Here is an 18,099-nt window from a genome sequence, read left to right on the forward strand (position 1 = left end):
CAAAAGACCCAAATTTATGAATATGAATCCTTAATATCGGCCCAACATGCATGTTTCATATGCCTGTTCGGAAATATGCAATTACAGAATAGATTCAGCTGAAAAAACAATTTTTTTTTATGAAATACGTATTTTCAGAATGCATCTTTTGTTATAGGCATTTCAAATGATGTGTAGTATAAAATAGTAAAATTAATTGTTAATAATTTTATATTATTACTTAGATGTAAGTTTGATTTCACTAAACAATTATATTATTTAGTTAAGAATATTATAAATTATATATATATATATTAGATAATTAAAATGTATGAGTTATTATTAAAAGAATTTGTTTCGTTTTTATTGTAAATTTTACTTATTCTCCAAGTTATTCGTTCATCGAGTCTTAGGAGTTCTATATAAATATATATAAATACATCTAATCTTTTTTTATTCGATAGAATTAATTATTATGAATTAAATCTACATATTTACTATATTTCTTGCAGATTCTTGAGAAGGTGTGGAAACGCATTCTGGAAATGCGTGTCACCTGATACGTATTTACGGAATGCGTGTCCTTTATAAATTCGTAAATATCATACTTAAATGCGTGTTCTGTCGATAATTTGGCCCTTTCACTTCGAATTTGAACATTTTGAGCCATTAACTGAAATGTAGACATTTTGGATATTTTCTCTTATAATACTCATAATTTTAAATTGTCATCTTTTTTAGGCAATTTTAACTTATCGTAAGTATATCTTTTAATTTCATTTATATTGATTAGGCAAGGTTATACAAAATTTTCAAAAATAAAATATTATTTTGTATTTATTATTTTGAATATTAGATATATAGCTTTACAACATGTGCGATGTACGGGTCTTCATTAATATTTTATAAATTTTAATATTTATATTATATAAAATTATAATAAAATTTTATTTCAGTTAAGATTGTTTAATATATGATTGATGAAATTTGAACTATTAACCTAATAGTATATTTATAAATAATAATATAAAAATTTATTTTCAGCGGAATTCGAACTTGAGAATTTGAGTTGTATATAAATAATAATATAAAATTTGTTATTGGCAATATTTGAACGTGAGAACTTGAGTTATATCTATACTATAATATTATAAGCAGAACACCCTCTATTTGGTAGTCAGTTGCTCGATACAGTTGTTTGGTACGACAAATAACAACCGTCAGATCTAAAGTCAGAAAGATGAGAACCGTTGGATGCAATATTGTTATAACTTATTTTATTCTTCAATTTATTTTTCAACTATTGAAAATTATATTATGAAATATATTATTAAAAACTATCGAATATTAAAAGCAATCCGTGCATCGCACGGGTTATAGGCTAGTATAAATAATAATATAAACATGTGTTATTGGTGAGATTCGAACATGGGAAATTGAAAATTGTATATTTTTTTAGTATTTAAATTCAACGGTTCAGATCATTTGATTAACAAGTTCCGACGATCATGACTGGGGATAACCAAACCAACCAAAAAAAAAGTATACCAAATTATACCCCATTTCGGTTTGCCGTGCAATATATTCCTTTACATAATAAGACTAAGTCACGTTGACAATCCTAAGATTTAGTTGACTTGTAATCTTATGTAATCTATAATGATGCTTCTTAAGTCTGTAAAATTGTTTGGATTGACTAGACTAGAATATTTTTCAGCAAACAACCAACATGTTAGGAATAAATCTCTGGAAGAAAATCAAGCCTGATCATGTCTCAGAATGAAGATAAACTTCTTGGTGAAGAATAAAGCCGTGGATTGAAAAATGTTCGAAGTCAAATGTCAAGAAGTCACATATCAAGTTATATCGAGAAGTCAAATTTGACATGTAGAGAAGTCACTTCACTTGTAGAGAAGTCAATTTGGCCTATAGAGAAGTGGAGATATAAACAAGTCAAACTGCATGTAGATAAGTGTGGATATCGACAAGTCAAACTGCATGTAGAGAAGTGGAGATATCGACAAGTCAAACTAGATATAGAGAAGTGGAGATATCGACAAGTCAAACTGTATGTAGAGAAGTGGAGATATCAAAAAGTCAAAATACATGTAGAGAAGTGGAGATATCGACAAGTCATATACACATGTAATAAAGTGGAGATATCGATAAGCCACTCTACATCTCGATATGGACATCTCTATACAATATGAATATCTCGATAACAGCTTCAAGAATTACAGAAAGCAAAAACCATGAAGATTCAAGATTATTTGTCAACAAACCATTTTATCATCAAAATGGAAAGTCTCCAAAGGTATCTTGAGGAGTGCAAGATCAAGGGTTAAGATGAATTGGACAAAGGAGGATCACAGACCTAGAAGATCATATGCAAATTTGCTGCACTTAAAATAGAAATAGACAAAATGACATTAGAAAATGTGTTAGTCTATTTTGGTGCAATCTTTGTAAACTGTGCATGTTGATCTATAAAACATGTCACCGGCCCTTAGTTCGGCTGTAACAAAATAGATTTAGAAGTTCTTGTATTCTCTCAAGAAGTAGTTGTGTTATGAAGTATTCAACAATACGGATTTGTAGCACAACTAATTTGATTCTTAATAAAGATCAAGTAAGTTTTGATAATTTTTTTTCTGTGTTTCCTACAGTCATTTAATTGTCACTAAAAATTTTCATATAGTCTGTTGAGTTACAAACCTTAAAAAAAACAAAGCTTGAATTTCTTAAAAGAAAGTTATAAAATTCAAAAGAAATCAAGAATTACACATTCACCCCCCTCTCTGTGTGCATTTCATACCTAACAAGTGGTATCAGAGCAAACTCTGAAAGTAAACAGATTAGATCTTGGAAGTATTAGTGCAAAGAAATTTAGAAGTATCAAGATCTCTGTCTTTGATAAAGTAAATTATACTCTGTGGAAAAAGAAGATGATGTTGTTTATCAAGATGGCTCATTCATTGTATCTTGAGATTCTCAAACATGGACCTTTCATTCCTATGGCGAGGGTACCTGAAACAACTGAAGGTGATGTAGTTATTCCTGGTCACTATACTCCAAAAGATCCATCTACATACACTGAACCAGGGAAGGAAAAAGTCTCACTTGATAATGGCTTGTAACTCATTCTAATTGAGTCTCTTGATAATGTCATGTACAACAACATTATCAACTGTGAGTTAACCAAGAAAATCTGGGAGAAGATAGAGATCTTGTGTGAATCTAATGAAAATGTGAGGTCAAATCAGAGAGAATTTTGATCTCACAATATGAGGGTTTTATGGCTAAATCTAAAGAAGGAATCACTAAGGTTTTTGAGAGGTTCAACAAACTGATAAATGACTTGCAGCCGGATAATAATTTCTATGATACCGAGAAGGCCAACCTGAAGTTCTTGCTCACTCTTTGTTAAACCCAAACAATACAACAAAAATTACAGAAGGGGGTTGAATATAATTCTGACTCCATTTGAATTTTAAGACTATTCTTACTTAATATATAACAGTGTTTGATTTTGTAAGAAGTGCGGAATGAAACTTAAATTGAAATCAAAACACAAAGCTTTAAAACTTTCTGGTGGATTTGAACTTATCCACTAGAGATATATATTAGTATGAGAACTCTGTAATGCCTGAATAGCACACATCTGCTTACAAGTGAACTTACAAACTTACAGAGAAATTCTTAACAGATACAGCTTTTTCTATCTCTCTGAAAAATAATGTTTTCATAGTTAGTTATTCTACTTGCTTCTTCTTGGTTTATATATCACCAATTTACATGATAGTAGACAAGATAATAAAACAAAATTATATCTAGTCTAATTTCATGCTGCTACATTACTCTATCTAGCATCTTTGAATATCTTCATATTTGCATGGAAATGGTAATGCTTCTTTGTTCTCTAAATCCTGCAATTAGGCTGCCACATTCCATTTGAAAATACCCGACGCATGTGACTGTGTTGTCACTGTCAACTGCTAATTTGAATATTATCATCCGTCGGGAGCTTTGTTGATTATCCGTCGGGAGCCTTTGTAGATCATCCGTCGGGAGTCTTTCTGTCACTTGACTCCATTTCACTTATACAGAATTACAAGACATCTTATATTTACAATTAGCCAACATATTCTGCATATCAATCTAGTAGTCAATATGACTTAAAGAATCCTACAGTGTCTACTCAACTAATACAATGTTGTTTGCAGAAATATGTTACAAGACTTATTGTCACATAAGCTACACTCTCGATGGATGTCAAATTATCATCCTTCGGGACTATAAAGTTCATCCGTCGGGACTATATTAGAACATCCGCCGAGAGCTACAAAAATACTAAGTTAAATCTACTAAGGTGTTTTATTTAAATATCATCAAGTTCACATCATATTCCTAACAATCTCCCCCAATTTATGTCTACTGGAATTATAGCCATAAATTAAGAGAAAATTGATGATAACAAAACACCCTAAATGTGCAGATTGAATAATAATAGATAAAACTAATAAGTGATACAAATTTATTGAAAATTGGATAAAGTAAAGTGTACAAAGAGTTCTCACAATCATTATCAAGGTGCTCCTCTAGTTCTGAGCAGATGTTTTCTATTTCCTTGATGGTCTTGATTTCTTCCCAAGTTTCCAGTTGTTTTCCTCTATTTGATTTTGGAGCTGCCTGTGGAATTCAAATTCTTCAGCATTTGACAGATCTAGCTTTTCTTGCATTTCCAGTAGAGTCTCATTGCCTGAGATGTTCAATTGGTCATCTAATCTGAAGAATCTTCTCACACCTTTGTCATCCATGAATTCCATTAGCCAGTAAGGCCTCAAGTGCACTGTACTTCCTGTGACGGGAATTGTTAGAGTTCTTGGTAGTGCATTTGAGGCTTTTCTGCTCCTCAGTTCTTCTATCTACTTTAGAACCAATTTCTTGGCTGTCACATTGAATCCAAAATTCTTCTTGAAGGATGAGAAGATTTTTATCAAAACATTACAACTTTCTTGGAGAATTCTGTGAAGGGGCCATATGATCTCTCTACCACCTTTGTATTTGAATACCAGTCTTTCAGGGAGATGTCTATGAGCATTAATCCCTCTTACTTCTTCCAATTCATCCAAGTAGAGATTTATATCTGAAAATTCCTTGATGTCACAGATATATAGAAGATATCTCTTATTGACAGTTGGTTGAGCTTTGGCTAAGATTTTGGTTCTGAGAGTCACAAGTTTGATCTTCTTGATTGCTCTTATCTTTGTCTTCTTTTCTTTGTTGAAGATTGGTAGGTTGAGTTCAGGAATAGGCAGACTTTCCCAGTCTATAGGCTCATCCTTGGGAACTATTGGCTCACCATGAAAGTTCTTTGTAGGATCCACCTTAAAGTCATCCTGCACTGCTGAAGGCTTGGATGTTTGAGTTGAGGTTGTAGACTATTTGGGGATATAATCTTCCATTTTCTCATCACTGAAGTCCAATTTTCTCTTGGAATGGAGCTTGTATCTGAACTTTCTTTTCTAGTTGAGGTTCCTTGTGCATTTTCTCACTCTGATCTTCAGCTACTACAGGTTGCTTTTCAGAGATTTCAGTTGCAGCTTTCACAGCTTGAAGCTTGGCTACTATAGCAGCTTGCTCTTTCTTCTGTTTGAGCTTCTTAGCATCTAAAGCAGCTTGCCTCTTTTCTTGCCTGATTCTTTCTTTTTCCTCCTTTTTAGCTGCTGCAAACTGAGGGTGTACAACCACCACACATATCTCTTTTCCATTCCTATAGATTTTGGCAATTCTTTTCTTTTGTACTGAATCAGTTGGATCTTTGAAGAATGCAATGGACCTTTCCAACAGCTTCTTTTCATCTGGTTTTGGAGTCTCAAATATGAGATCCAAAGGATTCTTGTCTGATGACTTTGGATAATTCCTTTTAGGCTTCAAAACCAGGTTGGATTTTGGAGACTTAAGTTTGGCCCTTTTCCAAATAACTCAGACTCATTTCATTCACAGAAATTTGCTTGACTTGAGAGTAGTGATGAAAGATCTTGTCTGGTTTCTTTATCTGACCAAATTTATTCTGAATTTCTTCATCAATCTTTATCCATTTATCATCTAATTCCTTTTCAGCTGCTGCAATATCAAGCTTTTTGAAATCTGACTTTGAATTCAAATTAGCAGCTTCTATTTAGATCAGATCAATGTTGTCCAAAACTGGTGACTTAGGGTAAGTAATTTCTGGAACAATTACTTGACTGACTTGTATATTGAGCACACTCTCCCCCTCACTTGTTGGCTCTCCTTGATTAACTGGGACTATTGGATCTTTCTCCCCCCTTTTGTTAGCATCAAGTTGAGTGGAGGTAGAAGTTTGTGCAACCACTAGCTTTTGAAGCAACTGGGTTTGTTGAGCTTGATGTAAATAAATTACAGTGAACAAATGTTGTTCCACCAAGCTATCCAAGAGTTATATAGTTGATATAATTGACAAATGTTATCTACCTAAATAATTATGTTTTAGGAGAAAAGCCAAAGCTGACCTAACGCATGGTGAAATATGGATCTTGGCTCACTAGAAAGGATATAGAAGATATTTTTTCTGAATTAATAGTTAGGGCTATTGATTTGATAAAAATAGTGGGAGATATATATCATGAATATATATATATATATATGAATAATCACGTGAACATAATTTAATGATCATCTGTAGACTAAGTCATTTTATGCACTATAATATTGTAGATATCAAATGACAAATAACACATATAACTTCTGTTAGGTCACACACACTGTAGAAGGGGGTTGAATACAGTGTATAGCACAATCAAATCGAATTTAAAGAACACAAGTAACAGAAAACTAACTTTATTAAACTCTGTTGCAATGTAGAATTGTCCTCTCTCAGTGATGAACAAAATATCACGAGAGCTGCTAGGGTTACAATGAATAATATTCTCGATAATGATAACACTTATAGTGTAAACCCTATGTCTGTGTTTATATATTACACAGTTACAAGATAATTGCTAGTTGATATGGAATATAATTCTGCTTCCTAAAATATATCAATCAGTTATCTTTTCTTCCAAGTATCCTATTCTTCATAGAATTCCTTCTTCATGAATATCTCTTCTTACGTTTGTCTTGATCTTCTTTCCTTTCAATCAGCCGCCTTCCTTATCTGAAAGTTTCCTTTAAGACCTGATATTATCTCCTGATAAATATCTCCTGAAGCTTAAGTACTGATAACTTAAGTTCTGACTTCAGCATAAGTGTTGATATCCAGTTAGGTACTGATTTGTCCTGTATAAGTAAAATCTGAAAACTAAACACAAATCATATTAGACATGACATTATCAAATATATCTAACAATCTCCCCCAACTTGTAAATTAGCATAATATACAAGTTTAACAGATATTTGATGATGTCAAAAACATTAAGTACAAATGCATGAGAAATTGACTAGATAACTACAACTTATAGTCCTTAAAGCTTTACCAACTTTAACTTCTGATAACAAATTCAGTCTGTATACATATCAGAATTTGAGCAGTTGTAGATCTTGACTTGGCTTCACTTTCTGATCTCTTCGATGTCAGGAGTTGTTCCGAGATAGTTCTTTAACAAACATCTCTCAGCATATCCGAGTTCATCAATCATCCTCCTTTTAGCATCTTTAAGCTCTGCAGTATCTTGACCAGTTTGGAAGATAGCATATCTGAGATCATTAATTTTTGCTTTTCTCAACTCCTGATCTAGTCTTATGATATAGGCTTTGTCAGACTCTAGATTGAATTCAAGTCCCTTAATACCAAGATATGTTCTGATCTTTGCAGTATTAGGCTTCATTTCAATAATATCACCCTTGTGATCTCTGTACTTGGGACAGTATGTGCTGTCAGACTTTACAGAATAAGCTTTTTCTATCTCTGAATTTGAGTCTTCAAATAATTTGCAGCACTTTCTGTTAATATGTCCTTCACTTGAAGTAAGAATAAAACATGTTCTAGTTCCTCAAAATACTTCAGTGGTATATCATTTTCCCTTATATGGTAAACCCTTCCATCTGTCATGAAATATAACAAGATGTATTCTTTCAAGAAGGTATGGTAGACCATCTGTACAGATTCAAGTTGATTCAATCTTTCAGGAGTTGCTCCAACACCTGGTTCACTTAAGGAAGTTGGATCATTGGTTGTGTTCTGCACTCTTCTTTCATCAGCACTACCTAATCCAGATTTATCTCTTGCTTCCTTTCCAGTAACCACTCTTGCTTCAAAACCACTTGCTGCAGTCTTCAAAGGTTGAGTCTGTTTGGCTTTAGTGAATCCTGGTAGGAGTAACTTTGAGGATTTAACATGAGCAATATCAGAGGTTTCCTTTGACTTATCTTCTGATATCAAGCCAACTTGAGCTATGTCAGAGGTTACTTGCTTCATTGTTATAACAGAACTAACTATATCTTGACTCTGAACAACTTGAGCCATGTCAGAGGTTGTCTTAGAAATCTTCCTTGAAGTCAGAGTAAGATTAGCATCTTCATCAGAAATTTCTTCATCCATAGGAGGCACATAAACCTTTACAGGTTCACCAACTTTTTCTTTGCCCTTGGACCTTGGATCTATCTGCAATTGTGATTTGGCTTTAGTTGCCACATGATTTGTCCTTTCTTTTATCACAATGCCTTTAGCCGTATGAAGTTTCTTTTTAAAAACATAAGCTTCAGATTTGGAGTTTACTTTTTCTAACTTAAGTCTAGCTTCTTCTTCCATTAGACTCTCAAAGTCCATTCCTGGATTTTCTTTCAGAAATAACTGTCTTGAAATTTCTTCATCAAGTTCCAACAGTTCATTAAAACTTATCCTTTTACGAGTATCATAAATTATTCTTCTCCCATTATCATAACGTGTTCTATGACTTGTAGTTCCAGTTCTACTTGATAAATGATCTTTACCTTGACCATGACCTCCACCCATTCCAGAGTTTCCCGGGTCATTACCATCATCCTTTTTCTTCAGTGTCGGTTTGCATTTGGACTTAATTACTTTCTCCCCCTTTTTGGCATCAGCAGGTAAAAGAAGAGAGAGAAGCAATTCCACTGAGGATTGGATCTCATTGAGTTGAGATTGCCGAGAAGCTTTATTTTTCAAAATTTCATCAATCTGAGAGTGTTGCTTCTCTTGGGTTTTCTCAATGTTGGTAATTTTGTCAAAGGAAGGTTTGAAAAATCTTTTCTTGTCCAACTTGACAACTTTATCTTGCTTCATTAATGTTTCTTGAATCTTGTCCACCTTAGCCTGAGTTACAGAATGTTGACCTTGAAGGTGCCTTATACTAAGTGCAGTAACTCTTAGCTGTGTCTTGAAATCATCATTGACTAACATCTCATCAGCTTTTGCCAAGTGATCAACAAGAATATTTTCAGTAGGGACAAAGGTAACTATGTTCCACTCCTTAGTCCACTCCTGTCCTCTAGGAGTTTCACTCCAAGGTACTGGTGCTTCCCCTGTAACAAACTTTTTGACTATCTCAGCTTTTGAAGGAGCTTGTAGAGGTGCATGTCCAGAAGGACCAACTGCATCAGCATCTAAATTTGTAGCAGCATTACCAGTAGCATCAACATTTGCAACATCAGAACTTACAGAGTCAACATCTTCAGCATCCTCTGATAAAAGAATAGTATGAGAAGCTATGGAGGCTTCAACATCATCCTCTAAGGGCTGATCTCCAACTAATTTCTGATCAACATCCATATTCTGATACTCACCTAAAATCTGATCTTCAGTATCTAGATGCAGAGAAGGTGTTGTAGGCAATTCTGGATTAAAATCAGCATCATGAATTGGTGTTGTTGGTGGAGTGACTTGAGTTGGCGGAGCTTCTAGATACAAAACCTAAGGTACTTCTAAGTTATGAATGTTAATTTCATCACTTGACCCCTGGTTATCAGCATTTACTGGAGATACTGGAGGTGTAGGAATGTGAGTAGTTTCTGGCTCATGTAGTGGAGAGTGATGAGTTACATGAGGGTTTGGATCAACACTAGGAGAATTGTGAGCTTCAACAAAGTCTTGTGAGATCAGAGATTCCTGATCCCCTTCCTTAGCTGCTGCTTCCATTCCTTTACCAGAATCTTCAGGCCTTTTTGCCAATATTTTGAATCTTTTAGCTTTTAAGGTGACTTGAGGAGCTGTATCATCAGAATTACGCTTTCTAAGCCTTTTTAGGGGCCTAGAACTCCCAATATCAACATCCTCCTGAGAAGAGACCTTCTCAGCTTCTCGAACAACAGAATCTGATACAGGAACCTGTTCCTCAGCATCTGATTCATCTCGCAGAATGAATCTCCTTCTCTTCTGTTGTGTCTGAGGTACTTTCTTAGTCCTCTTAGGTTTGGAAGATGAAGGCCGCACTGTAGGATCTGAAGGTTGAGGTTGAGAAGTTTGTGGTGGTTTAGTAGAGGTGGTAGGTGCTGATGGATGAGGTTCAGATGGTTGAACATGAGGATATAGTGCAGTGTACTTAGCGGGATCATAGATTATTAAGGCTTGTTTGATAGATAAAGGAATTAAGAGGGGTCTTAACACAGCCTTCTTATTATCAGTAGATAATAAGTCAGTAAAAGCTCTTTTAGCTATTCTGAATGATGAAATTAGTTCACTAGCATTTGGAGGCTTATTATCACAACAGAAACTATAGATAAGCTGACAAAATCTAGCAAAATAGACAGTAGATCTATCTTCATTCATTCTGTCCCCAATAAAACCTAAGACAACACTTGCATAGTCAAAATTAGTTCGATTTATGAGAGCATACCCGATTTGTTGGCTGAATATGGGAATTGCATCAAAATTGGAACATTTGTTTGCAAAAGCTTTAGTTATGCAATCAAAGAAGAAACTCCATTCCCTCCTTATGAAAGATCTCTTCAACTGGCCCAGCTTTGCCAATGTCCTCTCATATCCCAGACTGGCCATCATGTTTTGAAGAACTGGATCTTCAACAGTAGAATAGACACAGTTCTCAGGTAGCTGCAGTGCTTGTCGAACCGTAGACAATGTCACAAGATACTCATCCTCCCCTGATGAAAAAGTAATACTTGGGGACCTTTGAGTACCACCATCATCATATACACCGCTTCTCTAGAACTCCAGGACTTGAGTACCAGAGACTGTTTCGGGTTCGGTCAGAGCATACCAATATCAGAACTAGCAAGAAAGTCCTGAATGAAGTGAAGTTCAGGTGGGGCTTCTGACTTGCTAAGAATAACAGAGAAGTTATTAGGAACAAACGTAGCTCCATCAAAAATTATGTCCTTGGGTGCCATGAGAATTCGTGAGAAAGAAAATTGCCTGGAAGGTGTTTGAGAAAATGTCTGTATGAAAAATCGTCAGTAGATGAGAGAGAATAAAAGTAAAGAGAGAGAAATAAAATATGAAAGTAAATAAATGATTTTACAATCTTTTCTCTCTTTTACTTATACATGGTAGAAAAAGTAACCGTTGAGACAACTGTCAGACATGCAGCAGTAAAAGATAATTAATGGGCAAGGGTATTCAGTAATCATTACTTATCACATGCAGTTTTGTTAGTCCCTTAACAATATAGCAAGAATTACAGAAGGGGGGTTGAATGGAATTCTTGAACCTTTTTCTTAAAATAAAAATGTTCAAACTCGAATACAAATATAAGTGTTTTGATTAGGACAAAGCGGAATAAAAACTTAAGTGAATCAAAATATAAGTAATTAAAAACAAGAGTCTTTAAAAACTTTCTGGTGGATTTAAACAATTCCACCAGAGATATATATTATATCAAGAGAACTCTGTGTGCAAGAATTCTCACAGCTGCTTACAAATTTGAACTACTGAGAATACAGAGAAATGCTAATAATTCTGCTTACAAATGTTTCTCACTTTTTGTATCTCAAATCTCTTAGTTTCTATTTGCTACTTCTTGGTTTATATATTACCAAGATTACAAAGACAAAAGATATAATCATTATAAAAACTATCAGTTTTAATGCTTTGTTACTTTGTTCTCTATTACCCAGTTAATAGGCTTCCTCATTTCATTTGCATACATCCCGACGCATGTGACCAGTTGTCACTGTCAACTGATGTTTGAATTCTTTATCCGTTGGGTTCATGATCATCCGTCGGATTGTTGATCATCCGTCGGATTGTTGATCATCCGTCGGGTTGTTGATCATCCGTCGGGTTGTTGATCATCCGTCGGGTGCTTTGTAGTTTATCCGTCGGGTAGCAATTAGGTACTTGACTTCATTTCACTTATGCAGAATTACAAAACATCATCTATGTACAATTAATCAACCTATTCTGCCTATCTAGTTAAAGTCCACATGACTTATATGCTACTGTAGACTCTATACAAAGGTGTATGCAGAAATGTGCTATAGACTCATTATTACATAAGCTACTCACTCGATGGATAATAAATCATTATCCGTCGAGACTATAGATTTATCCGTCGGGACTAAAATTCTTATCCGTTGAGTGCTACATTATTTCACTAAGTAAAATCTACTTAGGTGTTTTGTTTGTGAAATCATTAAGTACACAACATATGCACAACAAGTTTTTCAAGGAAAACCCATTCCACTTACCAAGTAATCCCATTAATCAAGGTCATTCAGTTTTATTTTAAATTTTAAAACTGTTCCCACTTAATAAATTTTTTATTATTGCCTTACCAATTTTCTGTAAAATTATGACCAATGAGAGAATGACCATTAATAAACCAAGGAAACAAATACTGCCACGTCAGAATCAGAACTTGATTTGTATCAGAGCTAAAAAGGTCATCAGAATATGGTTAGTGTCAGGATTTAAAATGTTATCAGAATATTAAATGACTCAGAGACAAAATCTTGCATAAAGATAAAATTTCATTAATATATTGAGAAAATACATTTCATGAAATTTAAATTACATGCTTAAAATTACAAGATTGTGCTAAGCTACAAATCCTAACATCAACAGCTTTAGTCCTAAGCTAAGAAGCTAGACAAAGCTGACGGTGAAGAGAAACAGATAGCTGCAATTATTTCTTCTTCCTACTCTCAACAAAAAGAACAGCAAGACGAATAATTCGCTCCTGCTGTCGGAAAGCTTCTCTCCATTCCTCTTCCAGACGCTCAAGATGGCGATGATAGTCCATATAGAAGAACAAGAGGTCTGTGAGGACCTCTTGGGGAACTGAGTCCCAGATTTCATCAGGAATGGCAGTGACATGCCATTCCTGCTGCCATTCAGTACACCTCAAATTGATAGTGAAAGTGTCATAGTTCAGAACTAAGTTGAAATGAACCATGTTTGTGATGAAAAAAAATGAGTTTGAGAGAAATGAGAGATATGTTGGCTGGAATGAGGCGTTGGTTTATATAACCAATAGAATATCAAGAGACGCAAGGAAAATTGAATGGTTACAGGTAGAAATAATTCTACCTCGTCTCCCTAGACTGATGAGAATAATAACAACCATTGGAAGTTTAAAACAGGATTTAATGCGCACACGAATCAAGTAAAAATTATTGTGCATAGACGAGTACCACTAACCCAAATTATGTTGACTGTTAATATCTCACACAAACATATTCTGATTTTAAATAAGACTGTTTCAGATTTTAACCATAAATAAGTCAAGTAAAGAATCAGAGTTTAATATCGGAACTTAGACTTATATCAGAACTTAACAGTCATCAGAACATGATTTCTTAACTCAAAAAGTGAATGCCTATTTCTGTAATTCTTCACAAAAATTCTGATTTCATTTCTTCAGAACTTAATCATTAGAACTTCCATCAGAACTTGTCCTCAGAATTTATGCAACTGACACTTAAACTGTTCATCTAAAAGAACATTTATCACAACAGTAATTTTCATCATTCATATGGAGTGTATGTGTGTGCAGTAAGCTTAATATCAGATAAAGATTAAAGTCTGATTCACTTCAGTACATCTTAGAAATAAGGCATAACTAAGAACTTTGCTCAAAATCTGTCATGATTCTGAGGTCTACTTTAGAATGAGTTCATGCATGAGTCCACCTCAACTGTTTTGTGCTCATTTATGCATCTTATAAAATTCCATTTTACAGTGGCTTCTCAGTGCAAGTGAGTCACGACTGCTTATCAGAATTTATGCTGTTATCAGAGTATTTCTCCAGAAATCAGAGAATGTGAAAAGTCACCATGAAAATTTTATTTTACTTTTCTAATGCATATTACTTAATACCAACAATGCACTTGGGTCTTCCCTTCCACATTTTTACTCTAGATCTCAAAGGAGTACCTAACATTTATTTATTTTCTTTTCTTTTTCTTTTGATAAGTGAGGCTTATCATTACTTAGTACATCCATCAGATTTACTAACATCAGAACTTAACAGATAAGAAGCACTATTCCAGTTTGTGACTTAATAATGAGATACACAAAGTAAACTTCAACTAAGCTTAGTATCAGAATTTGCTTGTGTTAAGAGATTTCCATATAAACAATTACTTCAAACATGGGATTTTTAGTATATTAAAGACTACTAGGTCAGCATCTAGCATAGTTATCCTCATTGGATTGAATGGTCACAGAAACATTCATCTCACTATCAGAGTTTAGAAATTCATATCAGACAACAATCAGTACATAAGCAATTTTCAATTAAGCACATAATACACAAAGATAGTAATATCTGTAAATACTGATCATAAAATCTGATGCATCAGAATAAAAACTAAGCAGATTTAGAGAAAGAACCTGAAACCATTCCAAATTCATTTACCAATCTTGTTAAAGTAGCTTCACATAGTGGTTTTGTGAAGATATCTGCTAGTTGTTGATCTGTTGGAACAAAGTGCAATTCCACTGTACCTTCATCCACATGTTCCCTTATGAAGTGGTACCTAATGCTGATGTATTTTGTCATAGAGTGTTGAACTGGATTACCTATCATAGCAACAACACTTTGATTATCACAGTAAATAGGGATTTTAAAATATGTTAACCCATAATCCAGTAACTGATTCTTCATCCAAAGAATCTGTGCACAACAGCTTCCTGCAGCAATGTACTCTGCTTCTGCAGTTGATGTGGAAATTGACTTTTGTTTCTTGCTAAACCAAGAAACCAATCTACCTCCAAGAAATTGGCAGCTTCCACTTGTGCTTTTCCTGTCAATTTTGCATCCTGCAAAATTTGCATCTGAGTAACCTATTAGTTTAAAATCTGACTTTCTAGAATACCACAATCCAAGATCAGATGTTCGCTTAAGATACTTGAAAATTCTTTTCACAGCTGTTAAGTGAGGTTCTCTTGGATCTGCTTGAAATCTTGCACAAAGACAGGTAGCATACATGATATCAAGTCTAGTAGTAGTTAGATAGAATAGTGAGCCAATCATACTTCTGTAATCAGTAACATCTACTAATATACCAGTATCCTTATCCAATTTTGTTGCAGTGGCCATGGGAGTGGATGCACTTGAACAATCTTGCATTCCAAATTTCTTCAGCAAATTTCTGGTATACTTGGATTGACAAATAAAAGTACCTTCTTCATTCTGCTTGACTTGAAGTCCCAGAAAATAGCTAAGTTCCCCCATCATACTCATTTGATATCTTGACTGCATCAGTTTGGCACACTTCTTACAAAATCTGTCATTTCTAGAACCAAAAATGATATCATCAACATATATCTGTACCAAAAGTAAGTCCTTTCCATGGTTGAGGTAGAAAAGAGTTTTGTCAATAGTTCCTCTGTTAAATCCACTTTCCAGAAGAAACTGAGCTAAAGTCTCATACCATGCTCTTGGAGCTTGCTTAAGGCCATAAAGTGCTTTATCAAGCCTGTAGACATGATTTGGAAATTTGGAATGTACAAATCCTGGAGGTTGTTCTACATATACTTCCTCTTCCAATTCTCCATTGAGAAAAGCACTTTTCACATCTATTTGAAAGACAGTAAACTTTTTGTGAGCATCATAAGCCAAAAATATCTTTATGGCTTCCAATCTAGCAACTGGTGCAAATGTTTCATCATAATCAATTCCCTCCTGTTGAGAATATCCTTTTGCAACCAGCCTTACTTTATTCCTTGTAATTATGCCATCATTATCAGTTTTGTTTCTGAACACCCACTTTGTACTAACAACAGATCTGTTCTTTGGTCTTGGCACTAGGGTCCAGACTTTGTTTCTTTCAAATTCATTTAACTCTTCTTGCATTGCTTGCACCCAATCAGCATCTTGAAGAGCTTCTTCCACTTTCTTTGGTTCAGTCTGAGAGAGAAAAGAATTATAGAGACATTCATTTGACGTAGCTGTTCTAGTTCTGACACCTGCATCAGGATTTCTAATAATTAAGTCAGGTGTAAGTGATTTAGTCCACTTCCTTGCAGATGGAAGGTTTTCTCTAGAACTAGATGCTCTCCCATGATCCATGTTGTCTTCATTAACATTTTCTGATGCTCCTCTGAAATTATGTTCTCTAAGTTGGATCCTTCAGAATTTGAGTTTTCAGAATTATCAGAACTTGGCTTATCAGAACTTGATGAATCAGAACTTGAGGAGCCAGTTGTATGTTCTGATGCTTCTTGAGATGTGGTTGTATCTTCAGTATGCCCCCCCTGCACATGTGTATCTTCCTTTGGCGTAGTCACCATAGTTTCAATAACATCAGAGTTTAATCCATCAGAGCTTGCAGTATCAGGATTTAGACTGTCAGGATTTTTAGTATCAGAATTTAAGTCTTCATTTTCAAATCTCAGCTGATCATGATCATTGAAATCTTCAAGTCCAGTAATCTTCTTATCATGAAAGGAGACATTGATAGATTCCATGACAACCCTTGTTCTTGAATTGTAGACTCTGAAGGCTTTTGTGGAAAGTGGATATCCAACAAAAATTCCTTCATCAGCTTTTAAATCAAATTTGGATAGCTGTTCAGGGTGAGTCTTAAGAACAAAACACTTGCATCCAAATACATGAAAATACTTCAGATTTGACTTCTTTTTCTTCACCATCTCATATGGTATTTTTCCATGCTTGTTGATGAGTGTTGCATTCTGAGTAAACTCTATTCCCGACTCAAAATTAATAAAGGACTTTAAGGGAGATAAAAGAGGGGTGGGAAGTGTCTCTGTCCTTTTCACTTCTTATTACTCTTTTCGTTTACTTTTTCTAACATTTCTAGTACCAACTAATTCATTCGGGCGAGAAGAAAGAGAATTCTTGGTTCAGTTCTCCACCTTAACGACAGAAAAAAGGATTGATCAAATTCTTTTCGTTTCCTTTTCGTTTGTTTCGAGAAATATATCGATCAATTCCGATTCTTTCTTTTTCTCTTGATGAATTAATTACCGAAAAACTTTCAATCTCATAAGAGAATAAAGAAAGTAGCCTAGCAGCCCTGAGAAATATTTACCATCCGAAAAGAGGAAAAACCGGAGTCTTTAAGCAGTCTGCACAGCTTCAGCCCAAAAACAGGTTGGTAGCTTTGCTTCATCAAGCATAGTTCGTGCAACTTCAATAAGAGTTCTATTCTTTCTTTCAACAACTCCATTTTGCTGTGGAGTTCCAGGACCAGAAAATTCCTGCTCTATTCCATGGTCTTTGCAGAACTCTTCCATGATCAAATTCTTGAACTCAGTGCCATTATCACTTCTTATGATCTTCACAGAATCTTTGACCAATTTATCCAGTTGCTTGACATGATCAATCAAGATAGATGCAGTTTCACTTTTTGTGTGCAATAAATACACCCATGTGTATCTGGTGAACTCATCCACTATGACCATAACATATTTCTTCTTTGCAATAGACATGGCATTCACTGGACCAAATAGATCTACATGTAGTAGGTGATAAGGCTCAAGAATTGATGATTCATTCTTGCTCTTGAATGAAGATTTTCTTTGTTTAGCCTTCTAACATGAATCACAAAGGCCATCAGAAGCAAATACTGATTTTGGCAGTCCTCTCACAAGATCTTTCTTGACTAGTTCATTTATATTATTGAAATTTAAATGAGAGAGTTTCTTGTGCCAATTCCAGCTTTCTTCAATTGGTGCTCTACTTAACAGACAGATTACAGAACCATCAGTACTTGTTG

Source organism: Apium graveolens, chromosome 2 (genome assembly GCF_009905375.1).
Source record: "Apium graveolens cultivar Ventura chromosome 2, ASM990537v1, whole genome shotgun sequence".
Lineage (NCBI taxonomy): Eukaryota > Viridiplantae > Streptophyta > Magnoliopsida > Apiales > Apiaceae > Apium > Apium graveolens.